The following is a 15,065-nucleotide window of genomic DNA, read 5'->3' on the forward strand; positions in this document are numbered from 1 at the left end:
CAATTTCTCTCACATGTCCAGCCTTAAAAAAACACCACATAATTCACACTGGAGATGAATCCTATGGTTGTGATCAGTGTGGACATTTTTCATTGTTTTACATGTTATGAGCTACCTTTGTCAAAAAACGTAAAGTAAAAGTGATGCATGTGCACACTCTATAGTTTATTAAAAAGGCTAAACTGTTATAGGCAACGCATACATGTGAGCATGTTGATTTTAGAACAATAGGACAGGACATGAAAAAAATGATTTGTTGTTGCTAGTAAACGTAACTAACTAATATTGTTTTAATTAACTGATATTTTGGGAGTAAATCTCATTCACTGTTCACTTTTTTTTTGTCTGTACAGAGAATACAGTACAGAGAATACAAGTTAGTGTTACTACAACTTAAACATACTGCCTATATATTCATACATGCATACGAATATATAGGCAGTCATATGATGGCTACTTAAAATGCTACTTTTATTTTACAAAATGTGTGTTTTTACCATGTTTAGATACTTCTATTAGCAGCATAGACTTCAACATGACACTTGATCTATGTAGTGACACATTATTTTGTGCTTTATGGTTTTGCAGTCCCATGAAGAAAGACAAAAATTCAAAGCGAAGAGGTGTTTTGTTAGCTTTTGTTTATACGAGGACTGGTAATTTCAGTGAAACACATGAAATTCCATTTTGAGGCAATAACACAGCATATTACAGTTTTGCAAGATGCATTAAGATGCTGTTCATGATTCACATTATGGTTTGTAGGAGTGCTGTGTGTACATGATTTTAGGACCCTCTTGAAAACGAGATACTATATCTCAATGGGGCATTCCTAAATAAAGAATTTCAACAACAACAACAACAGTACAATGTTTCAGCCAGTAACATCACAAACAATGTCCCTAGACTATATAGTACGTCTATTTGTACGTCTCTAAATGTTTTGATGAATTGAACATGGTGGACCCTCTTGTAAACAAGTGTAATGCTTAATTGGGTCGTCCACTCACAGTTAACAGTCTTTGTATTGAGTTTGTGCTTGAAATGTACTGTAATTCTGCAAACTGTTAATAAATATTTCAATCAATCAATCCTTTCGTTGCAATGCAAGTTCAATCTTTAAATCACTTTACTATCTAGAAGACGGTTTGCTTCAAACTCCAGTTTGACTCCTGATGTGTGACTTATCACATGTCGTTTTAACTTAGACAAGCTAGTGCATTTTTCCCACATTGGTCACAATATAATGGTTGGTGGCCTCTCGGACAGAGAGGACAGGCCTGCGTTCCTATAGAGTGTACAGTGATGGGTACCATAGCTGTCACCAGTGACCCATCTTAGGGCAGAATGGTAAACCGTATCAAGGTGCTTTAAAGTTGATGGTGTAGCAATCCTGTAAATAATGTCTCCATAGTCCAGAACCGAGAGAAATGTGGCTTCAATGATTGTTTTTTTACAGGATGCCGGAAAACAAGCTTTGTCTCAGTTTGGTGACAAGATTTTCAATGTGGAATTTAAAAGACAATTTCTCATCCAGCCAGATGCCAAGGTACTTGTATTCTGATACTCTTTCAATTGAAGAGCCATTGGAAGATATTAAAAATACGTTTTCAGGTCTGGTGGTTCTAGCCCTGGTGAAAAGCATGAACTTAGTTTTGCTGCTCAATGTTGTTTTGCCACTCAGTCTAGATGAGGGGGGCGTGTCCTGATGGGAAAATCATGCATGTGCTTGACCAGTGTGGAAGACAGTTCACTTTGGAGTCTGGCCTTAAAATCCACCAGATCATTCATCTCCCCCATGAGTGTAATAAATGTGGAAAAAGCTTGACTACTAAACTGACCAGTTTAATTTACCACAAGTGTGGTCAGAGAGAGAGCCCCCACGGTTGTGAACAATGTGGACGGAGCTTTGCCTCGAAACGAGCTCTCAAGGCTCATCAGCGAGACCACATAGGGGATTTCCAATGTGAAGAATGTGGATGCAGTTTCATCTACATGAATAACCTGCATGTTCACCAGAGAATGCATAGAAGCCACCAACCATTCCATTGTGACCAATGTGGGCAAAATTTCACTAGCTTGTCCAAGTTAAAACGACATGTGATAAGTCACACATCAGGAGTCAAATTCTGTGTTTATTCTCAGAATTAAATGTACATCAGGATGTTCCTTTTAGCATTCTGTATAATTGTAACTTGACAGCTTTGTTATAAGTTGGATTTATAGCATTTCTGTCTCTTTTAATACTGCACATTTTGTTCATGTATTGTTTTACTTTAGAATTCAACTGCTATTAAGATTTGTGAAGTCACATTTTGTATTTGCATATGGCTGACACAACGGTTCCTTTTCACTTTGTTTTCACTGTAGTGAGTGAAAACGGCAGTGTCTGGCACCCATGAAATACAGTGTGAATGATCTGATGTATTTTAAGGCCAGACATCAATGTGAACTGTATTTCACAGTGCTGGCATTTACGGGGGAGGGGAGGTGATTGTCTCCTCTTTGAGTTAATTTGCACCTGAATTCAGAGATCTCCACTTGTTGATCACCCAGGATGCAAATGTGAAAACACTGCCCGTAGATACCCAGTATTTGAAATGCAAAACGTGGTCTATGCAGACAGATTACTGTTCTGTACAAAACAACAACAGTCCTGTACAGAAACCAGACCACTCACTGTCTTCAAAAAGTACAGGGGGTGGAGTCGTATACTTCTACAAGTTAAGATGTCAAATATAGGCTACATTAAAATATCACATTGTAACTTAAGTTATAGAAGTAGTTATTTTATTCCTCTTTTAGTATAATACAATCAAATGGTTATAAAGGCATCAGTGGATACGACTTTCACTGTCCATGTTATACATTACACAGACGTGTTTATTCTCAGAATTAAATGTACATCAGGATGTTCCTTTTAGCATTCTGTATAATTGTAACTTGACAGCTTTGTTATAAGTTGGATTTATAGCATTTCTGTCTCTTTTAATACTGCACATTTTGTTCATGTATTGTTTTACTTTAGAATTCAACTGCTATTAAGATTTGTGAAGTCACATTTTGTATTTGCATATGGCTGACACAACGGTTCCTTTTCACTTTGTTGTTTTCACTGTAGTGAGTGAAAACGGCAGTGTCTGGCACCCATGAAATACAGTCTGAATGATCTGATGTATTTTAAGGCCAGACATCAATGTGAACTGTATTTCACAGTGCTGGCATTTACGGGGGAGGGGAGGTGATTGTCTCCTCTTTGAGTTAATTTGCACCTGAATTCAGAGATCTCCACTTGTTGATCACCCAGGATGCAAATGTGAAAACACTGCCCGTAGATACCCAGTATTTGAAATGCAAAACGTGGTCTATGCAGACAGATTACTGTTCTGTACAAAACAACAACAGTCCTGTACAGAAACCAGACCACTCACTGTCTTCAAAAAGTACAGGGGGTGGAGTCGTATACTTCTACAAGTTAAGATGTCAAATATAGGCTACATTAAAATATCACATTGTAACTTAAGTTATAGAAGTAGTTATTTTATTCCTCTTTTAGTATAATACAATCAAATGGTTATAAAGGCATCAGTGGATACGACTTTCACTGTCCATGTTATACATTACCCGGACCTGGTGTCCCCATCACACAAAGGGTTAATAATGAGAACTGTACATCCCTACACTAGGCTATTATGTTCTTTAGAATTACAGACTTGTGTTTTGACTCTGACAGTGTCTGTTCTCTTGGATTTCTACTGACTCCTGCTTTAATATTTATTCTTATATTTGCTTCTATATTACGTCAGATACTCATTGTTGAATCCTGTTGGCACTTTACATATATTCACATGATTTATCCATTGTTTACCGAGCAATCTTTGTTTCTACTCTCACCTATGGTCATGACCGAAAGAATAAGGTTGCGAATATGTTCCGAAATGAGTTTTCTTCGACGGGTGGCTGGCATCTCCCTTAGAGATATGGTGAGAAGTTCAGTCACATGGATGGATGGATAGATAGGTATATGAGATAGACATGCTGTAGGTTATAATTATAGAGATGGGTTCATATATTGAAGCTAACAAAGCATTTTTCGTCATAGGTAGATTCTTTTGTTACCACTTTATTCGTATAAGGTTGCATGGAGCATGTCTGGGGGAGGGAGGGGTGGAGAACAGTATGATAGCTAGTGATTGGTGGAGAGAGATCTCTATTGTTCTCTGTGGCCAATCATATTAAAACAGTTAGTGGTTCCACCTCAGGCTCTCTAGTATAAGAAGAGTGCAGTTGTCAGTTCTCCACAACTCCTCCAGGATATCAATCATTTATGATCAGATCTGACTGTGGACTCCAGACTTCAGGTCAAAATGAACTCTATCAACCTCAACTCTGCTGAACAGGAGGAAAACGACTATGGTATGTTATTTGCTCTCTCCCTTCAATTTCCCCCTTTTCTGTCATATTTCTGTCATGTTTTAAACAAACATGTCTCACTATACTCAATCTTAAATATGTTCCATTGTAATGTGACTATAGTAGCATTGCTGTAGGCCTACAGTAGATTTAGATCATTTCTGTTTTGCCTCACAGTTCAACCAATCTTAATTAACCACTTACTAGCATAACATCTTCTCATGTGTCATCATAATGTGTTATTGTGAGCTTGTAGAAGTGTTATTTTAGCCATGTTGGGTTATTATTCTTATTCGTAAGGTTAGTTAGATCCAATGCACACACAAAAAAGAAGCAGTGGCTCGCAACTCACTTTTAGATACTCTCCTATTCAGCCTGTCGCTGAATAAAAGTTTAGATCTCTAGTGAGTTGCGAGCCCCTGCTTATTTTTATGTTGACTGTTTCTACCGTTTTGGCTCAGCACCAATGGAGGATGTGTTTTACATATATTACTCTGTTAGATCTAATGCACAACATGTTAGTCTATGAAGTTTGGTCTTTCTACCACTCAATCTTTCTTTTGTCTTTCCAATCCAGTGTTGCATCATCAGTCTGACTTCCCTGTTCTACCAGAGGTGAATGAACAAAGAAGCATGGCTAAGCAAAAACACCACTGCTGTGATCAGTGTGGAAAACACTTCCCCACAATGGCCAGACTTAAAGTACACCAGAGAATTCACACTGGAGAGAAACCCTATGGATGTGATCAGTGTGGACAACACTTCTCTCAAATGTCCAGTCTTAAAATCCACCAGAGAATTCACACTGGAGAGAAGCCCTATGGATGTGATCTGTGTGGACACAAGTTCTCTGGCATTTCCAGCCTTAAAAAACACAAGAGGATTCACACTGGAGAGAAACCATATGAGTGTGATCTGTGTGGACACAAGTGCTCTGACATGTCCAGCCTTAAAAGCCACCAGAGAATTCACACTGGAGAGAAACCCTATGGATGTGATCAATGTGGACAACACTTCTCTCAAATGTCCAGTCTTAAAAAACACAAGATAATTCATACTGGGGAGAAACCCTATGAGTGTGATCAGTGTGGACACAAGTTCTCTGACATGTCCAGCCTTAAAAGCCACCAGAGAATTCACACTGGAGAGAAACCCTATGTATGTGATCAGTGTGGACAACACTTCTCTAGAATGGCAGATCTTAAAAGCCACAAGAGAATTCACACTGGAGAGAAACCCTATGGATGTGATCATTGTGGACAACACTTCTCTAGAATGACACATCTTAAAATACACCAGAGAATTCACACTGGAGATAAACCATATGGGTGTGATCTGTGTGGACACAAGTTCTCTGACATGTCCGGTCTTAAAAAACACCAGAGAATTCACACTGGAGAGAAACCCTATGGATGTGATCAATGTGGACAACACTTCTCTCAAATGTCCGGTCTTAAAAGCCACCAGAGAATTCACACTGGAGAGAAACCCTATGGATGTAATCTGTGTGGACACAAGTTCTCTGACATGTCCGGTCTTAAAAAACACCAGAGAATTCACACTGGAGAGAAACCCTATGGATGTGATCAATGTGGACAACACTTCTCTCAAATGTCCGGTCTTAAAAGCCACCAGAGAATTCACACTGGAGAGAAACCCTATGGATGTGATCTGTGTGGACAACACTTCTCTCAAATGGCTCACCTTAAAAGCCACCAGAGAATTCACACTGGAGAGAAACCCTATGGATGTGATCATTGTGGACAAAAGTTATCTGACTTGTCCAGTCTTAAAAAACACCAGAGAATTCACACTGGAGAGAAACCCTATGGATGTGATTAGTGTGGGCACAATTTCTCTCACATGTCCAGCCTTAAAAAAACACCACATAATTCACACTGGAGATGAATCCTATGGTTGTGATCAGTGTGGACATTTTTCATTGTTTTACATGTTATGAGCTACCTTTGTCAAAAAACGTAAAGTAAAAGTGATGCATGTGCACACTCTATAGTTTATTAAAAAGGCTAAACTGTTATAGGCAACGCATACATGTGAGCATGTTGATTTTAGAACAATAGGACAGGACATGAAAAAAATGATTTGTTGTTGCTAGTAAACGTAACTAACTAATATTGTTTTAATTAACTGATATTTTGGGAGTAAATCTCATTCACTGTTCACTTTTTTTTTGTCTGTACAGAGAATACAGTACAGAGAATACAAGTTAGTGTTACTACAACTTAAACATACTGCCTATATATTCATACATGCATACGAATATATAGGCAGTCATATGATGGCTACTTAAAATGCTACTTTTATTTTACAAAATGTGTGTTTTTACCATGTTTAGATACTTCTATTAGCAGCATAGACTTCAACATGACACTTGATCTATGTAGTGACACATTATTTTGTGCTTATACCTTTATGGTTTTGCAGTCCCATGAAGAAAGACAAAAATTCAAAGCGAAGAGGTGTTTTGTTAGCTTTTGTTTATACGAGGACTGGTAATTTCAGTGAAACACATGAAATTCCATTTTGAGGCAATAACACAGCATATTACAGTTTTGCAAGATGCATTAAGATGCTGTTCATGATTCACATTATGGTTTGTAGGAGTGCTGTGTGTACATGATTTTAGGACCCTCTTGAAAACGAGATACTATATCTCAATGGGGCATTCCTAAATAAAGAATTTCAACAACAACAACAGTACAATGTTTCAGCCAGTAACATCACAAACAATGTCCCTAGACTATATAGTACGTCTATTTGTACGTCTCTAAATGTTTTGATGAATTGAACATGGTGGACCCTCTTGTAAACAAGTGTAATGCTTAATTGGGTCGTCCACTCACAGTTAACAGTCTTTGTATTGAGTTTGTGCTTGAAATGTACTGTAATTCTGCAAACTGTTAATAAATATTTCAATCAATCAATCCTTTCGTTGCAATGCAAGTTCAATCTTTAAATCACTTTACTATCTAGAAGACGGTTTGCTTCAAACTCCAGTTTGACTCCTGATGTGTGACTTATCACATGTCGTTTTAACTTAGACAAGCTAGTGCATTTTTCCCACATTGGTCACAATAGAATGGTTGGTGGCCTCTCGGACAGAGAGGACAGGCCTGCGTTCCTATAGAGTGTACAGTGATGGGTACCATAGCTGTCACCAGTGACCCATCTTAGGGCAGAATGGTAAACCGTATCAAGGTGCTTTAAAGTTGATGGTGTAGCAATCCTGTAAATAATGTCTCCATAGTCCAGAACCGAGAGAAATGTGGCTTCAATGATTGTTTTTTTACAGGATGCCGGAAAACAAGCTTTGTCTCAGTTTGGTGACAAGATTTTCAATGTGGAATTTAAAAGACAATTTCTCATCCAGCCAGATGCCAAGGTACTTGTATTCTGATACTCTTTCAATTGAAGAGCCATTGGAAGATATTAAAAATACGTTTTCAGGTCTGGTGGTTCTAGCCCTGGTGAAAAGCATGAACTTAGTTTTGCTGCTCAATGTTGTTTTGCCACTCAGTCTAGATGAGGGGGGCGTGTCCTGATGGGAAAATCATGCATGTGCTTGACCAGTGTGGAAGACAGTTCACTTTGGAGTCTGGCCTTAAAATCCACCAGATCATTCATCTCCCCCATGAGTGTAATAAATGTGGAAAAAGCTTGACTACTAAACTGACCAGTTTAATTTACCACAAGTGTGGTCAGAGAGAGAGCCCCCACGGTTGTGAACAATGTGGACGGAGCTTTGCCTCGAAACGAGCTCTCAAGGCTCATCAGCGAGACCACATAGGGGATTTCCAATGTGAAGAATGTGGATGCAGTTTCATCTACATGAATAACCTGCATGTTCACCAGAGAATGCATAGAAGCCACCAACCATTCCATTGTGACCAATGTGGGCAAAATTTCACTAGCTTGTCCAAGTTAAAACGACATGTGATAAGTCACACATCAGGAGTCAAACTGGAGTTTGAAGCAATGGTTGGGGGTGTAGTAGGCCTATAGACTATTTGTTTTAGGTTTTCATCACGTTTTAATTTAATTCTACATTTTTTTTTACATTTTTTTTACATTTTTTTTAACATTTTTTTTACATTTCTACACGTTTTACATTTAATTCTGAGAATAAACACAGACGTGTTTATTCTCAGAATTAAATGTACATCAGGATGTTCCTTTTAGCATTCTGTATAATTGTAACTTGACAGCTTTGTTATAAGTTGGATTTATAGCATTTCTGTCTCTTTTAATACTGCACATTTTGTTCATGTATTGTTTTACTTTAGAATTCAACTGCTATTAAGATTTGTGAAGTCACATTTTGTATTTGCATATGGCTGACACAACGGTTCCTTTTCACTTTGTTTTCACTGTAGTGAGTGAAAACGGCAGTGTCTGGCACCCATGAAATACAGTGTGAATGATCTGATGTATTTTAAGGCCAGACATCAATGTGAACTGTATTTCACAGTGCTGGCATTTACGGGGGAGGGGAGGTGATTGTCTCCTCTTTGAGTTAATTTGCACCTGAATTCAGAGATCTCCACTTGTTGATCACCCAGGATGCAAATGTGAAAACACTGCCCGTAGATACCCAGTATTTGAAATGCAAAACGTGGTCTATGCAGACAGATTACTGTTCTGTACAAAACAACAACAGTCCTGTACAGAAACCAGACCACTCACTGTCTTCAAAAAGTACAGGGGGTGGAGTCGTATACTTCTACAAGTTAAGATGTCAAATATAGGCTACATTAAAATATCACATTGTAACTTAAGTTATAGAAGTAGTTATTTTATTCCTCTTTTAGTATAATACAATCAAATGGTTATAAAGGCATCAGTGGATACGACTTTCACTGTCCATGTTATACATTACACAGACGTGTTTATTCTCAGAATTAAATGTACATCAGGATGTTCCTTTTAGCATTCTGTATAATTGTAACTTGACAGCTTTGTTATAAGTTGGATTTATAGCATTTCTGTCTCTTTTAATACTGCACATTTTGTTCATGTATTGTTTTACTTTAGAATTCAACTGCTATTAAGATTTGTGAAGTCACATTTTGTATTTGCATATGGCTGACACAACGGTTCCTTTTCACTTTGTTGTTTTCACTGTAGTGAGTGAAAACGGCAGTGTCTGGCACCCATGAAATACAGTCTGAATGATCTGATGTATTTTAAGGCCAGACATCAATGTGAACTGTATTTCACAGTGCTGGCATTTACGGGGGAGGGGAGGTGATTGTCTCCTCTTTGAGTTAATTTGCACCTGAATTCAGAGATCTCCACTTGTTGATCACCCAGGATGCAAATGTGAAAACACTGCCCGTAGATACCCAGTATTTGAAATGCAAAACGTGGTCTATGCAGACAGATTACTGTTCTGTACAAAACAACAACAGTCCTGTACAGAAACCAGACCACTCACTGTCTTCAAAAAGTACAGGGGGTGGAGTCGTATACTTCTACAAGTTAAGATGTCAAATATAGGCTACATTCAAATATCACATTGTAACTTAAGTTATAGAAGTAGTTATTTTATTCCTCTTTTAGTATAATACAATCAAATGGTTATAAAGGCATCAGTGGATACGACTTTCACTGTCCATGTTATACATTACCCGGACCTGGTGTCCCCATCACACAAAGGGTTAATAATGAGAACTGTACATCCCTACACTAGGCTATTATGTTCTTTAGAATTACAGACTTGTGTTTTGACTCTGACAGTGTCTGTTCTCTTGGATTTCTACTGACTCCTGCTTTAATATTTATTCTTATATTTGCTTCTATATTACGTCAGATACTCATTGTTGAATCCTGTTGGCACTTTACATATATTCACATGATTTATCCATTGTTTACCGAGCAATCTTTGTTTCTACTCTCACCTATGGTCATGACCGAAAGAATAAGGTTGCGAATATGTTCCGAAATGAGTTTTCTTCGACGGGTGGCTGGCATCTCCCTTAGAGATATGGTGAGAAGTTCAGTCACATGGATGGATGGATAGATAGGTATATGAGATAGACATGCTGTAGGTTATAATTATAGAGATGGGTTCATATATTGAAGCTAACAAAGCATTTTTCGTCATAGGTAGATTCTTTTGTTACCACTTTATTCGTATAAGGTTGCATGGAGCAGCCTTAAAAAAACACCACATAATTCACACTGGAGATGAATCCTATGGTTGTGATCAGTGTGGACATTTTTCATTGTTTTACATGTTATGAGCTACCTTTGTCAAAAAACGTAAAGTAAAAGTGATGCATGTGCACACTCTATAGTTTATTAAAAAGGCTAAACTGTTATAGGCAACGCATACATGTGAGCATGTTGATTTTAGAACAATAGGACAGGACATGAAAAAAATGATTTGTTGTTGCTAGTAAACGTAACTAACTAATATTGTTTTAATTAACTGATATTTTGGGAGTAAATCTCATTCACTGTTCACTTTTTTTTTGTCTGTACAGAGAATACAGTACAGAGAATACAAGTTAGTGTTACTACAACTTAAACATACTGCCTATATATTCATACATGCATACGAATATATAGGCAGTCATATGATGGCTACTTAAAATGCTACTTTTATTTTACAAAATGTGTGTTTTTACCATGTTTAGATACTTCTATTAGCAGCATAGACTTCAACATGACACTTGATCTATGTAGTGACACATTATTTTGTGCTTATACCTTTATGGTTTTGCAGTCCCATGAAGAAAGACAAAAATTCAAAGCGAAGAGGTGTTTTGTTAGCTTTTGTTTATACGAGGACTGGTAATTTCAGTGAAACACATGAAATTCCATTTTGAGGCAATAACACAGCATATTACAGTTTTGCAAGATGCATTAAGATGCTGTTCATGATTCACATTATGGTTTGTAGGAGTGCTGTGTGTACATGATTTTAGGACCCTCTTGAAAACGAGATACTATATCTCAATGGGGCATTCCTAAATAAAGAATTTCAACAACAACAACAGTACAATGTTTCAGCCAGTAACATCACAAACAATGTCCCTAGACTATATAGTACGTCTATTTGTACGTCTCTAAATGTTTTGATGAATTGAACATGGTGGACCCTCTTGTAAACAAGTGTAATGCTTAATTGGGTCGTCCACTCACAGTTAACAGTCTTTGTATTGAGTTTGTGCTTGAAATGTACTGTAATTCTGCAAACTGTTAATAAATATTTCAATCAATCAATCCTTTCGTTGCAATGCAAGTTCAATCTTTAAATCACTTTACTATCTAGAAGACGGTTTGCTTCAAACTCCAGTTTGACTCCTGATGTGTGACTTATCACATGTCGTTTTAACTTAGACAAGCTAGTGCATTTTTCCCACATTGGTCACAATAGAATGGTTGGTGGCCTCTCGGACAGAGAGGACAGGCCTGCGTTCCTATAGAGTGTACAGTGATGGGTACCATAGCTGTCACCAGTGACCCATCTTAGGGCAGAATGGTAAACCGTATCAAGGTGCTTTAAAGTTGATGGTGTAGCAATCCTGTAAATAATGTCTCCATAGTCCAGAACCGAGAGAAATGTGGCTTCAATGATTGTTTTTTTACAGGATGCCGGAAAACAAGCTTTGTCTCAGTTTGGTGACAAGATTTTCAATGTGGAATTTAAAAGACAATTTCTCATCCAGCCAGATGCCAAGGTACTTGTATTCTGATACTCTTTCAATTGAAGAGCCATTGGAAGATATTAAAAATACGTTTTCAGGTCTGGTGGTTCTAGCCCTGGTGAAAAGCATGAACTTAGTTTTGCTGCTCAATGTTGTTTTGCCACTCAGTCTAGATGAGGGGGGCGTGTCCTGATGGGAAAATCATGCATGTGCTTGACCAGTGTGGAAGACAGTTCACTTTGGAGTCTGGCCTTAAAATCCACCAGATCATTCATCTCCCCCATGAGTGTAATAAATGTGGAAAAAGCTTGACTACTAAACTGACCAGTTTAATTTACCACAAGTGTGGTCAGAGAGAGAGCCCCCACGGTTGTGAACAATGTGGACGGAGCTTTGCCTCGAAACGAGCTCTCAAGGCTCATCAGCGAGACCACATAGGGGATTTCCAATGTGAAGAATGTGGATGCAGTTTCATCTACATGAATAACCTGCATGTTCACCAGAGAATGCATAGAAGCCACCAACCATTCCATTGTGACCAATGTGGGCAAAATTTCACTAGCTTGTCCAAGTTAAAACGACATGTGATAAGTCACACATCAGGAGTCAAACTGGAGTTTGAAGCAATGGTTGGGGGTGTAGTAGGCCTATAGACTATTTGTTTTAGGTTTTCATCACGTTTTAATTTAATTCTACATTTTTTTTTACATTTTTTTTACATTTTTTTTAACATTTTTTTTACATTTCTACACGTTTTACATTTAATTCTGAGAATAAACACAGACGTGTTTATTCTCAGAATTAAATGTACATCAGGATGTTCCTTTTAGCATTCTGTATAATTGTAACTTGACAGCTTTGTTATAAGTTGGATTTATAGCATTTCTGTCTCTTTTAATACTGCACATTTTGTTCATGTATTGTTTTACTTTAGAATTCAACTGCTATTAAGATTTGTGAAGTCACATTTTGTATTTGCATATGGCTGACACAACGGTTCCTTTTCACTTTGTTTTCACTGTAGTGAGTGAAAACGGCAGTGTCTGGCACCCATGAAATACAGTGTGAATGATCTGATGTATTTTAAGGCCAGACATCAATGTGAACTGTATTTCACAGTGCTGGCATTTACGGGGGAGGGGAGGTGATTGTCTCCTCTTTGAGTTAATTTGCACCTGAATTCAGAGATCTCCACTTGTTGATCACCCAGGATGCAAATGTGAAAACACTGCCCGTAGATACCCAGTATTTGAAATGCAAAACGTGGTCTATGCAGACAGATTACTGTTCTGTACAAAACAACAACAGTCCTGTACAGAAACCAGACCACTCACTGTCTTCAAAAAGTACAGGGGGTGGAGTCGTATACTTCTACAAGTTAAGATGTCAAATATAGGCTACATTAAAATATCACATTGTAACTTAAGTTATAGAAGTAGTTATTTTATTCCTCTTTTAGTATAATACAATCAAATGGTTATAAAGGCATCAGTGGATACGACTTTCACTGTCCATGTTATACATTACACAGACGTGTTTATTCTCAGAATTAAATGTACATCAGGATGTTCCTTTTAGCATTCTGTATAATTGTAACTTGACAGCTTTGTTATAAGTTGGATTTATAGCATTTCTGTCTCTTTTAATACTGCACATTTTGTTCATGTATTGTTTTACTTTAGAATTCAACTGCTATTAAGATTTGTGAAGTCACATTTTGTATTTGCATATGGCTGACACAACGGTTCCTTTTCACTTTGTTGTTTTCACTGTAGTGAGTGAAAACGGCAGTGTCTGGCACCCATGAAATACAGTCTGAATGATCTGATGTATTTTAAGGCCAGACATCAATGTGAACTGTATTTCACAGTGCTGGCATTTACGGGGGAGGGGAGGTGATTGTCTCCTCTTTGAGTTAATTTGCACCTGAATTCAGAGATCTCCACTTGTTGATCACCCAGGATGCAAATGTGAAAACACTGCCCGTAGATACCCAGTATTTGAAATGCAAAACGTGGTCTATGCAGACAGATTACTGTTCTGTACAAAACAACAACAGTCCTGTACAGAAACCAGACCACTCACTGTCTTCAAAAAGTACAGGGGGTGGAGTCGTATACTTCTACAAGTTAAGATGTCAAATATAGGCTACATTCAAATATCACATTGTAACTTAAGTTATAGAAGTAGTTATTTTATTCCTCTTTTAGTATAATACAATCAAATGGTTATAAAGGCATCAGTGGATACGACTTTCACTGTCCATGTTATACATTACCCGGACCTGGTGTCCCCATCACACAAAGGGTTAATAATGAGAACTGTACATCCCTACACTAGGCTATTATGTTCTTTAGAATTACAGACTTGTGTTTTGACTCTGACAGTGTCTGTTCTCTTGGATTTCTACTGACTCCTGCTTTAATATTTATTCTTATATTTGCTTCTATATTACGTCAGATACTCATTGTTGAATCCTGTTGGCACTTTACATATATTCACATGATTTATCCATTGTTTACCGAGCAATCTTTGTTCCTACTCTCACCTATGGTCATGACCGAAAGAATAAGGTTGCGAATATGTTCCGAAATGAGTTTTCTTCGACGGGTGGCTGGCATCTCCCTTAGAGATATGGTGAGAAGTTCAGTCACATGGATGGATGGATAGATAGGTATATGAGATAGACATGCTGTAGGTTATAATTATAGAGATGGGTTCATATATTGAAGCTAACAAAGCATTTTTCGTCATAGGTAGATTCTTTTGTTACCACTTTATTCGTATAAGGTTGCATGGAGCATGTCTGGGGGAGGGAGGGGTGGAGAACAGTATGATAGCTAGTGATTGGTGGAGAGAGATCTCTATTGTTCTCTGTGGCCAATCATATTAAAACAGTTAGTGGTTCCACCTCAGGCTCTCTAGTATAAGAAGAGTGCAGTTGTCAGTTCTCCACAACTCCTCCAGGATATCAATCAT

Source organism: Electrona antarctica (genome assembly GCF_951216825.1).
Source record: "Electrona antarctica genome assembly, chromosome: 19".
NCBI classification, from domain to species: Eukaryota; Metazoa; Chordata; class Actinopteri; order Myctophiformes; family Myctophidae; genus Electrona; species Electrona antarctica.